Raw genomic sequence first — 12,850 nt, 5'->3', positions numbered from 1 at the left:
TTATTGGCACACACATCCACACACGCGCACACACACAAGAAGAAGAGAGTTATAACGTCGTAGGAAACTATCTTAAAAGACGTTAAAGATTAGGTTATATGTAGACTTACATTAAATTAGATTTAGGTTTATTTTTAACTAGATTTACGTTTATTTACCCTAGATTTAGATTTACGTTATATTAGATTAGATTTAGGTCTCCATAGACTGCGATGCCTGCATGAAGCGGGTGAAGAAAGCCCTCAATGGAATATAGGGTATTGCTGCCTTCACTCATGGTGGGCTCCGTCGATCCAAAAGTACTGGTGAAATGTCTTCAGAAGATAGGGAAGAAGGTGGATCTTCAGGGCGGCAAGAGTCACTACATCCCCGACACAATGACCATCTAGACAACCTCTAGTCATTCAACAGCAACTTCAAAGTTAGTAACAAGAGCAAGAACGGTCTAAAGGGCCAATTGCTGGCGTCAAATGTGGATGGAGATGAGGCAGCGTCACCGCCAGAAGTTAACTCTCACATCTTTAGTGATGAGAATGCCAACTCTTGCCGAGTTATGTGAAAAATTTTGTGTTAAATCAGTTTTAAGGTTCTTATAATCCGTGTTAGTTTATTTCTTTGTTTTTAATATAACATAATTTACGTTAGATTTAGATTTATGTTATATTAGATTAGACTTAGGTTTATTTAGGTTTACCCACACACACACACACACACACACACACACAAGAAGAAGAGAGTTTTAACGTCGTAGGAAACTATCCCAAAAGACGTTAAAGATTAGGTTAGATGTAGACTTACGTTAAATTAGATTTAGGTTTATTTTTAGTTAGATTTACGTTTATTTAGATTTACGCTTATTTACGTTAGATCGAGTCCACGCAAGAATTACTTACGGTTTATGGTTTAGAGTTAGACGAACAGTGAAAAGATCTACTGTGAAAAGATGTTAAGATGCTGTGAAGTGCTACAGCTAGAGAAGAGGCAAAGTGCTACTACTCTATATGGGGTGCATGCAGAGGAGCTACAAAATGAAACAGAGGATATGTGTTTAAACGGAGAGCTCTATATAGATATAGGAAGTTATGCTGAGTTATGCGAGGATGAGAGAGAGATCTCTTAAAGCCACAAATATTGTATTTGAACAATTTTGCTCCGTGTTGTAAAAGCTCTGGCTCTCTAAGTACCTTCCATGGTGTATAACGCTCTTTTCTAATCGCACTCACATCTTTTGATTGAAAATTCTGAGTTTTCGACTTGCCTCTTCTATCACTCAATTCATTGCGTCATTGTATTTATATGCGTCATTACGTCATTGTATTTAATGGTCTTTGCGTCATTGTCTACTCTATTCATTCAATATTAAGTTTAAATATTCGTGTGTTTAATGTAGGTATGGATGATGAGGAGTTTCTTTCTTCTTTGTCACCGCAGCAGAGACAGTGGTACGTGGAGCGTCATCGCTCTGGCGCATCATCGCGCGTTCCTACTCCATCCGCATCTCCCTCTCTTTCGGAGCGGCATCATCATGGATGATGACGGCAAGAAGGTGATCTCGCGCATGTGTGGTCTTTGCTCTCAGCTGTTTAGACACTACATACTAAACAAATGGAGTGAAGTACCAAGTGATTTAAAAAACAGAGTCATCAGCATACTTCATGATGAGTTTCCCGTTCCAACACGGGATCAGCGCTTCAATGAAGACCTGATGAAGATTCGAATGCGCGAATACTGCAAACACAAGCGTTCCGAAGTGCAAAAAGCAATCAAGAATGGGTGGAACAGGCCAGATTGGCTGGCCAAAGAAGATTGGAAGAATGCGAAGAAAGCAGCGCGCGAGAATCCCGACAAGTGGAAGCAACAAAAGGATGCAGCCAGAGCGCGAGTAGAGGCAGGGAGCTCGCACCACTTGGGGAGCGGTGGATGGGCATCATTTGAGGCCGATTTTGTAAGTGTTTTCACATTGCTCTTTATGTTCGATAGTTTAGGGTTTATGAGTTTTTTAATTCTAACATAATGAAATCTTTGTATGTTTTGACAGTGGTCGATGACAGGACGTGATCCCACACCGTACGAGCGCGAGTACGCAGGCAGGAAGGGCTTAAACGCCCTGATGGACATTCTCAGTTCTCGCGGCGGCATGGTTAGTATTAGGGTTTACTCTTTTTTATTTTTTGTATTGTTTTATAAATGTCGTTATATGTTTATACTTACTGAAAGCTGTCTTATTGTCTTTTTTTGCAGAATCCGACAGATACGCCGCTTGGACGCGATGAGACGTCTGACTAGACGACGTCAGTTTAACCGTAGCTAGATAGCATTAGTTTAGGGTTTCTCATAGCTTATGTATCATGAGACGGATTTTATACGTCTTTTTGAACCATGTATATTAATACATTTGTCACCGCAGTTCCTTTTGCCAATCAATTCTTTATGCCTATGATGTTGTACAATTGTCATTATTACATTTGCCAATCAATTCATTTTGCCTATGATGTGTACAATTGTCAATTTTGCAAACAATGCGTCTTGTGGGTGACTATTTTGGGTCTATTATCTACCCTTGCACTTTTTTTAAAAAGTGAATCAAGTACAATATGGTTGATGGGTGGCAGGGCATTCAATGCCCTGCCACCAAAAAAAAAATCTCTCGGGCGTCGCTATAACCGTCGCTATTTATGGCTCTGTAGCGTCGCTATAAGCGTCGCTATAGTCTGCAGTGTCAACGTCGCTATGAGCGTCTCTATATAACGACGCTTATAACGACGCATATAGCGACGCTCTCGTAGCGACGATTTTAACGACGCCGAGGGTTATAAAAACCCAATGTATTTCCGTCGCTAACAGCGTCACAAGAGCACACAACCTCTTTTAGTGAAGGAGACACAAGGTCCACTTTTATAGTGAGGTAAGAGCAAAACTCAAGGATAGTCTCTAAAAATAATGGTGAGAAGTAACCCATATGATTGAACTTGAAGCGACTACATGGTTGAAAGGCATATGCAAGGTTTAAATAGTTATTTGAGTGAGCATTTGTGTCATCATAATGTGATTAAGGAAACACTTTTTTAGAGCTTATACTCGGGATATGAACCAATTAAAGGTGGTGTTTATTCATTTTGATAAATATTGTGCCCCTCGAGGTATCATTTTTACGTAATTGGAGTGGATTTTCAAATTTGGAGTGCATTAGAACAAGTCCAAGGGAGCTAATGCTTTGAATGCCTTTGCGTAGCGACACTTTGAACTTAAGAGAAAATAAGCCTTCACATAAATTTCCAATATCAATCTCTAGCTCAATGAAACGAGTTAGACATCAAGGTGAAGTATGCACATATATTATCATTATCCAACTTCTATCAAGACATACTCATAGAAGGAGTTACATGATGGATTCTGGAACACATTTGAAATATATATATTCCGGGGTGGTTACTAGCAAATTTTCTTATATTATGTGCAATTAAAAGATATGAAAATTGCCTTAGATACATGCTATATCTACACTCTAGGCACGTGGAGAGAACTTGAAAGGGTTATTTTCAACTGGATCAACACTTCAATTTTTTCTTGATCTTGAGAGTTTTTCCCATTGACCTCGAACTCAAGATGGCTCCCTCGTGTTTGAATGCCAACGACAATCTTATCAAAGATAACTATGATCGTTAGAAATTGTTCATGTGGCTATGGTTTCTACTCAAAAGGCTTTTAGGACGTTGGTACGTGCAAAGTTAGTCAAAGCTAGAAGTGATTCCAAGCCATGCTATATGTGCTAACAGGTGCTAGACAAAGGGTTTAAGTAGGTATGGAGGAGCTGGGCATAAAAAGAGCAGTGGAGATGGATGGTATATGCAACTTGTTAGGCCAGAAAGGCTCCAAAGTGGTCCACTTGGGATGACAGGTCGAGGTCTTCGAAGTGGAGGGATAGTTCCTTGGAATGTAGTGCTCAAGATGCTTTAGAAGCACGTTCAAACGACTCGTTAAACAGGGCCATGGTGTGAAAGATAGATTCAAGAATCTCTGAGGCTGAAAATTCCTGAAACTACTTCCAACACAAAAACATGAACATACCCATTCCATGTAAAGTGACTGGAAAAAATATCGTCTTCCTCAAAGACTGTGCATGCAATGTAGATGAACAAATAGATGGAGTCCCAAACCGTTCACCACACACACGCAAACAATGAGATCGAATAGTGTCTTTCAGATCTAAATCAATCAACTATGGAAAAACACAATGGAAATGCCTATGCTTGATGCTCATACTTTCTTGTGCTCGTTCTAGGAATGTGTCATGCCAAGGAAGAGAGATGGAATGTGACTTCCCTGAATGCAAACAGTTCATATTTTCATGAGAAATCCGCATACATCCATGCTCATTCATGAGTGAAACAATATATCATGCCTAGAAAAAGGGATCACATAAAGATGCTGACTAAAATACAAGAAACGATCATGAATGAAACACTCGTACAATGCATGCTCACTAATCATTCGTACACATAATGCTTCCTATGAGGGTTCTTTGGACCTAGGCTCGAGAGCCAAGATCGGTTCTTCATGAGGGGGCTCTTTGGACCTCAACTCGAAAGCCAAGATCAGTTCTTCGTGATTGATCGAATCTGCCTGGGGAGGTGTTGTGGACCTCGACTCGAAAGCCAAGATCTATTCTTCATGATTGATCAAATCTGCAACGAGGTTAGCTTCGCTAGAAAAATCATCCACTAAACCATCATCCTTGTGAACAATCACGTCTTGATCATATAAATCATCATGCTTGTGAGAAATCACATCTTGATCATGCAAATCATCATGCTTGTCATTGTCATCCATATCATCATGTTTATCATTATCGTTCAAATCATCATGCAAATCCTGTGTGTCATGATTTGGAGATGAAGAGATTGAGAGTCTTCTTTTCCCGAATCTCTTGCATCTGTGCTACCTGCATTTGAGAAAAGAGTCACAACATCTCTTTTATATGTCAATCGTTCATGGATTTTCTTGCTTTGTTCTCGCGATCCATTTCTGCTTTTCTTTCTGCGCATTCACGATCAAATTCTACGATTCTTTCTGCTCTTCTTGCTTCTTTTCACGTTCTAACTACCTGTCCATCATCATCATGTTGAAAGCCTCGATAGGAGTTAGTACAATGTGTGGCCTGGATGGGGAAGGGGGACGGTCGGAAAAACCTCCTAGTGGGGAAAATTCTTCGTCGCCTCTCTCATGCTCATCACCTCCAAGCGAAGTATCCATTTCGCTTTGAGTGATGACCATCCAATGAAGTCGTGGGTTCTTGTGGGTTCGTGTGGTCTTAAGTTCACGAGGAGCTTGGTTTCTTGTGAGTCTTGGGTTCTTGGGTTCTTGAGGTTCTTCTTTCGCTTGCAATCTGTGTTAGAGAAGGATCTTTTGTTCACCCGAGTTCTGCTCTTTTCTGCGGGCGCACCCCTTGGCAGCCTTGCGCTCCCACTAAGGTTGCGTTTTCCCACCTCACGTCGATTGGCCGGCCGCTAAGTGCATGGCCGCTCTCAATGAGTGAAAAGAGGTACAAGGGGAGGCTGGACAAGCCCTTCTTTCTTGGGATTCCTGTCACTCTTCAAAAACACAATTACGAATCAACACACCCAAGAGAACTTGGGTTCAGTGCGACTGCAACAAGCAAAAAAAAATCAGCGGTTCTTGTGGTTCTTTGCTTGAGTGATACAAAACACTCACAAAGCTCTGATACCAATGTTAGGTGCAGCGGAGGTGAATGTTGAACTTTGCTCAAGATGAGGGCTCCGAATTGTGCTCAAGGTTCCTTTTACTTACAGAACGGAGAGCCTTCCGTTCCTTTAGTGAGAGAGAGCAAGTGATCACAAACAAAGTGGATGAACACTGTGAATGAAGGTACTGAGACTAAGAGATAGAGAGAAGAATACGCCAATATGTTGTCAAACCCCCCACTCTCTATGGCGAGAGTAGTCTCCTATTGATTGCACAAATCTCCACTAATGCTTTGGTCTTTCCGACGATGTCGATGAATATGACGAGGACGACGAGCTAGACGGGCTGAAATCTGAGAATGCTAAGGGCTGATATCTGCAAATCTTTATCTGTTAAAATCTGACTCTATGTCGATGATGATGTCGATGGCAAGCGAGGATGCGACAACGACACGCTGAAAACGTAGATGCTAAAATCTACATCTTTCGAGCTAAAACTGCAAACTTTGCGAGATCTGACCGTGCAGCGAGAATCTCCTGCGGGAAGGTGAGATGTGCGAGGTTCGGTAGTTGTTCTTGCGATGTCTAAGTGCTTAAAATTGAAAACGTTGGTGCTTGTGTTGGTTCTGTCATGGTAGATCTGCAAAACACTGAAATACCTGGCAGATGCAAAAACGCTAGGGCTGAAAATGATCCTCCTGCAGTGAATCTGCTAACGCTGGGGCTTCTGCTTCTTGATATCGCTAGGAATCTGCAAGATCCAAAAAGGTTGGTTGATCTGGTCTAAAAACGCTAGGTTTATGCTATGGAGCAAAAACGCTAAGCCTCTTGGGTTCTACTAAGAAGTTGCATGTTGAGCTTGTGCTCCTGCTGCCTCTTCTACCAGAAAGTGCTAGCGCTAGGTTTGCTTATATACAAACTTAGTAAATTTACCCTACCTACTTTCCAATAAAAGTCACTTAAAGATAATAAGTGAAAAATGTCAAAAATAGGAAAAATAGGTATTTGCACTGTAAAAATGCTCTTGATGGGATTTTATGAGAATCTGATGGTCATGCTATGTGCAACCAAAGGATATGCATCTAAATTAAGTGTCTGGACATGCACGGTCTGCGAATAAACTCACAAAAGTTCCAGATCATTTCTTATTCTAGACTGACTTTACTGAACTAAACCCTGGTCATGCTATAGCTTGTCCACGGACACATAGGGTTGGATGTGTCACCTGACAACTTGCTTTGAGAGAGGCTCCAAAACTAAAGAATTGCACTGAGAATGCTTCATAATAATAGTCATATCACTGAGACACGAATCGTATTGACCACAGATTTTCCTTTATCCTTAGTAGAATCTGGTTGTTCAGAAATCGATGATGTTTTTGCGTTGGAATTTCTTTTTGAATTAGATGGATTTGGCTTCATTGGACATTGATACCATCTATGGTCACTACCGCAAATTGTACGTAATCCTTCCTTCTTTGAAGCCAAAGATCCATTTCACGAAGAGCCTTGCCGAGTATTGGAATGCCAATCTTGAGAAAAATCACATCCTTTACCACAATCACGTGGAGGAACATTTGCAGAAGATCTGCTTTGAGATTATCGATCTTGAGAATAGAACCTTGAAGTTGAATAAGGTTGTGTTACTTGTTGTCTAAATTGAGACTGATGTTGCTGACTTTGGCTATAGCTCTCTCTGTGATCGCACTGTGAAAAGTGAGCATTGCTTGAAGAACTGTCACCAAGGAGAAAATTCCGTGTAGGGCGTCGATTATCGCCAAGACGCTCCACATAGGCAATTGCAGCATCCAAGGTGGTAGGTTTTATTTGTGTACATCGTCCTTCAAGTTGCCGTCAATAAAGCTGTGAAGTTTATTGGAGGGACTAAGGGTCTGTATCTCTAGAGTTAGCCTTTGGAACTCTATGATGTACGTGGCCAAGGAACTTGTATAGCTCACGCGGCGAAGAAAGGACCGGGCATGAGAATCCGCATTGGCAAGTTCAAATGCCTTGCAAATAGCACCCTGGAATTTATCCCAAGAAGGTGTGTGTTTACCATCAGCAACCCGTCATTGCCACCAAAGAAATGCCGTGTCATTGAGCAGAGAACTAGCAAGTGCAACGTTTTTCCTCTCAATGAAGTCCATGATGGACAAGTAGACCTCTATTTTGAATAGCCATTGGTCCAGCATGTGCTTGTTGTGGCGAGCAGTGTATGGTTCCGATAGTTTAACATCAAGCTTCTACTTATGTGCAATATTAAATTTTTTATAAAAAAGTAATTGAAGTTCACGATTTTCTACCTCTTTAGTTGGATCTGGTTCGTTCTGTTCGTCTACTAAAGCTTCAGAAGAAGGCGTTGAAGATACTGCATTAGTAGTCCAAGAAACATCGGGACGACTTCAAAGTGTTTTGTGTCTGCATCTCATCCAAGCGAGTGTGAAGTGATGCGAGTCTTGTGGCCATCTGCTCCTTGATATGAGTAAGGGCGTTGTCAGATTGACCAGCTTCGTCCTAAGAATTTGGCATGGTTATGCCTCAAAGGGAACTCTCCAACAGGTGCAAGTTCTCGGACGGGTACTCCGGGAATGGAAATTATGTTTAGAACGGGCTCTAGCTCTGGGGTCGGGTAATAATCTCGAATGAACCACCACTTCGGGTTCCCATAGGATTTCGTCCAGAATCTCCTCTATGTACGAGAGAAAGTGGATTGGAACATCGAAGGCATCATCGGCCATGATGGCGAAAAGTCTCACGCGTGGGGTGCACAATAGGCCATGGTGGGCGAGTAGGGGAGAGTGAAGGGATAATTAAAAAATTGAATAGGTGCATTCACATAGGCCTTAAAAAATTGATTCTAGACAAAAAACTTAAATCAAGTGCATGGCCAGGTGGTTTTTAATTAAAACCTTGTGCTGATTTAAGTGACTCACTGCCTTCATAAAAACTGTCCAGCGTGAAATAAAAGACCTTTGTAAAGTAAAGCTGCGTAAGAAGTTGAGCGTGGCTGAGAATTTGTTGCCGCTTCGTGAACTGTTGGCGCTTGGGAATATGATGCTTGGCCTGCTTGCTGACATTAAAAAAAATCAGTGAAACACTTGCTGTACAATCTGACGCTTCACCAACAAAGTGACGCTTCAGCCTGTAAGAATCAGCACTGCAGTCTAGTAAGTGATCATGCAGTCGAGTAGGTGTAGAAAACTAGCCAACGCCAAGGTCATGCCTCTTGGGAAGGGGTGCGATCACAGGATAAAAGGGGGTTACCTACCAATTTCATGCCTTTTCGCAGGAAGGGGTGTGAGTGCGAGGGGTACTTACCTGAGAAAAGGGCACTCAAAGAGGCACCAACAGACGGGTTTTCGAAATGCATCGGGTATGCAACCAACACACATCTGTGTTCTGTTCTTTATGTATATAATTGGAATAGAATAAATTCATGTTACCTCATGCTCGTTTGTGTGTGTGTACCACCTTTCTTCGGCTTCCATGCAACACCGGGAAGGGGGGCAGAGTGTGGCGGCTAGGGTGAGAGGCTCACAACCGTAGGGTCCCGAGAAAAATTTTACTATGATACCAATGTAAGGATTCTAGGTACTGATCCTATTTATATACTATTTATATACTTAAACTCAAGATTAAGACTTAAGAAACTTGAACTGAACTCAAAAACAAGACTTAGAAGACTATGTGTTGATTGATTGAATATGTGGTACAAGGGCTCCTTATATAGGAGACGAAGAGACACAAATGAAAAGAAATGTCTCCTGGTGAAGAGACGTGAATTTATACGTAAAGACACGTCCTTTCGGCGAAGAGCTGCAACCATTGGGCGAAGAGTCGCATCCGTAGAGGGAAGGGGTGTGACCAATCGTCGAAGGAGTGTGGCTTTTGGCAAAGAGACGCGTCTTTTGGGCGAAGATGTGTGACCGTCCAAGTGTAGGGGTCCTCCTTGGCATGGCACTTCGCGTATGTGCAACTAGTAGTAGATGTAATACTGCAACATAGTCGAAGAGTCGCATCCGTAGAGGGAAGGGGTGTGACCAATCGTCGAAGGAGTGTGGCTTTTGGCAAAGAGACGCATCTTTTGGGCGAAGATGTGTGACCGTCCAAGTGTAGGGGTCCTCCTTGGCATGACACTTCGCGTATGTGCAACTAGTAGTAGATGTAATACTGCAACATAGTCACAATCATGACATTCTGTCCTCGAAAGGAAGCAATCGTAATATCTACTAAAACCGGTCGACTATATCGAGCCCGCAAAACAAATGCCAATGTGGGTCACCGACAAAGCGACTATGCTCTCTCTCTCACTTTGTACACCGATGCGGAGGTTGCCAGAAACCTGCTCTCTCTCTCTCTCTCTCTCTCTCTCTCTCTCTCTCTCTCTCTCTCAACTCAAATCTCTCTCACACATGGCAGAGGGATGTGTGAGCCGGGAGTCGGGGGTCGGGGAGGGGGTCGGGGTGGGAATAAGCCCTTGCATGCAAAGTGTGTGAGACTCAATTAAAAAAAAAGCAGATTTTAATACCTCTGTCGAGCTGACTCTATCTGACGAGCGTGCAGAAAAGGACAAGCTCTTAGGATGACGAGCTGGTATGTGTGTGTACATGCTCGGGCCTTGCTGCAGTGTTGCCAACTCGCTCTCAAACTGCCGACTCTGCTCGATGCTCTCGATTCTCCTCCTACTGCACCCAATTGCTCCCGGCCTCGATGCCTTTGTTGCTTTTGATTCCCTTGCAAGCTTGCAGGCTTTGAGCATCCAATTGCTTTCAAGGTTTACTAGATTTTCCCTTCTCAAGCTCTACAAAGCTCCCAAGGATTCCAATCCTCTCACAAGATTCCCCTGCAGGTGCTCAAAATTCTGATTCTTCTCCTCAAGCTTGCTCGACTGGCTTCAATTCTCACCGACTGCCGAGCTTCAAGCCCAATTGCCTACTCGCAATCAATTTTTTGCCTATGAATGCTTTCCTTTGCTTTGCCCCAATTCCAAGCTTCCTAGTGTTCGGTCCTGCAGAGGTTGCCTTCAACTCTATTCTCAAGGCAGATTTCCTAAAGAGAGCCTCCAAGCTTCCAATCCACAGGGAGGGCTACACGCACGGGTAGGAGCGGAGATCGGGGTTTGTCTCCTGGGCTTTGATACCAATTGATGGATGGGGATGGGGATGCGGAGTGCAAGAGAGGAAAGTAGAGAAGGGGAAGGGGATGAGGAGCAGACATAGCATACGGTGGGGAGCTTGTGAGAAGATGCTTTTTCACTCTCCTTATTTTTTACATAACCAAAAATGGGCGAGTGCCCGGCCACAGGGCCTAAAACCCAACATTAGGAATGGTCTATGCTATTAAAAATTTCACCCATTACCTTCTCATAAACAAGTTTGTGTCTTTTGTCGATGGTCAAGCACTATTATATTTGGTAAGCAAACCTTGAAATACAAGACGTATTGTTTGATGGTCTAATACATTGCTTGAGTTTGATTTCACAATGGTGGTGAAAAAGGAACCACACATCATAGAGTTGACCATTTGTCTAGATTGACACATGGAGAAGCACCCATCAAAGTTGATAATGACTTGACAAATTATTATCTATTTAATATTGAAATGGTGCCAAGGTGAAGCAAACATGTCATATCTTTGCTCACCATAAGATCACTACCGGATTGAAGAGTAGCCATCAATTATTGAGGAAACCCAAACACTTTCTCTAATAGCAAGAAGGTATGACTACGTGTCAAATTATTATCTATTAAAATATTGAAATGGTGCCAAGGTGAAGCGAACCTGTCATACTTTTTCTCACCATTGGATCACTATAGATTGAAGGGTAGCCATCAATCATTGAGGAAGCCCGAACACTTATGCTAATAGCTAGAAGGCTATACAAGCAAGGAAATGATGGTATGTTGCAACTATGTATAGAGCCAATTGAGAGAAACATGTCACTTCATCCAAATTCATGTAAACAACATGGAAATTTACGATGGGAAGGTGCAAAAATCTCAGAGATTGATGAGACTTGGTGTATACTGTCCTAGAATGCAAAGAAGTGTGAATGACTACATTACTTCATGTGACATTTGTTGTGAAACTCACACACCTGAAGAACATGTGACATAGTTAAGAGTCAAGGTTGCACCTAAGTGGAGCTCCTACATTGACGATTATTTGACAAAAGGAACCATACCAAAAGGGTTGAGTAACGCAAGAATGAAATCCATTCAAATCAAAGCTGAAAGTTATGTGTTGGTTGCGGATCACCTCTATGAGAGAGGAAAGGACAATCAATTGTGGATGTGTGACATTGAAGGTGAATACATTTTGATTCTTTAGCAAGCTCATGCTAGACAAGCAACGGATATTTTTTTGTCAAAAAAATGGCAAAGGAAGTTCTTATTGTAGGAATTTGGTGGCCACCTTTTTCATAGATGTTGAGGTATATGTGAAGAGATGTGACAAAGGTCAATGAACAAAATTATCTATACGGAGAGACAAAATGCCTTTAAGATTGATGGTGGGGGCAAGGAACTTTGCTAAATGGGGCATCGACTTTGAAGGACTGATAGCACCCCTTGCATATCATACGCATGCTCATTATATCATAGTGGACACAAATTATCTTCCCCAATGGGTTGAAGCAAAAGCTACCCAAAGAAATGATGCAAAAACAACAACACAATTCTTTTATGAGAATGTCTTTACAAGATATGGGCTTCCTATCACAATAGTTAGCGACAGAGGGACTCACTTTCTAATCAAAGTGATGGAATACTTGTTTAATTTGTTCATGGTAACTCATTATAAATCATCACCTTATCACCCTCAAGCTAGTGGACAAGCAGAGAGCACAAAAATTTCTATGTACAATGCTCATAAAGATAGTGAGTCAGTCAAGACGAGACTTATGCCAAAAGCTACACTCAGCTCTCTGGACATACCATGAAGCTTTAAAAACATCGATTGGAACGACACCTTTTAATATGGTGTTTGGACTTAATGACATTGATGGTCGTCAATGTTAATTGTTAGATTTGCTTTACCTAAGTTGACCATCTTTCCTCGGTTGGTGACTTTGAGCTCTATTTGATTTCTTGTTAATGGGACATATGACATCTTTATGTATGTAGAGTACTTGATGGCATTGTCTCACGC

This window comes from Adiantum capillus-veneris, chromosome 4 (genome assembly GCF_014529385.1).
Source record: "Adiantum capillus-veneris isolate H3 chromosome 4, ASM1452938v2, whole genome shotgun sequence".
NCBI classification, from domain to species: domain Eukaryota; kingdom Viridiplantae; phylum Streptophyta; class Polypodiopsida; order Polypodiales; family Pteridaceae; genus Adiantum; species Adiantum capillus-veneris.
The sequence above is the reverse complement of the archived record's forward strand: the minus strand, read 5'-3'. Positions refer to the sequence as shown.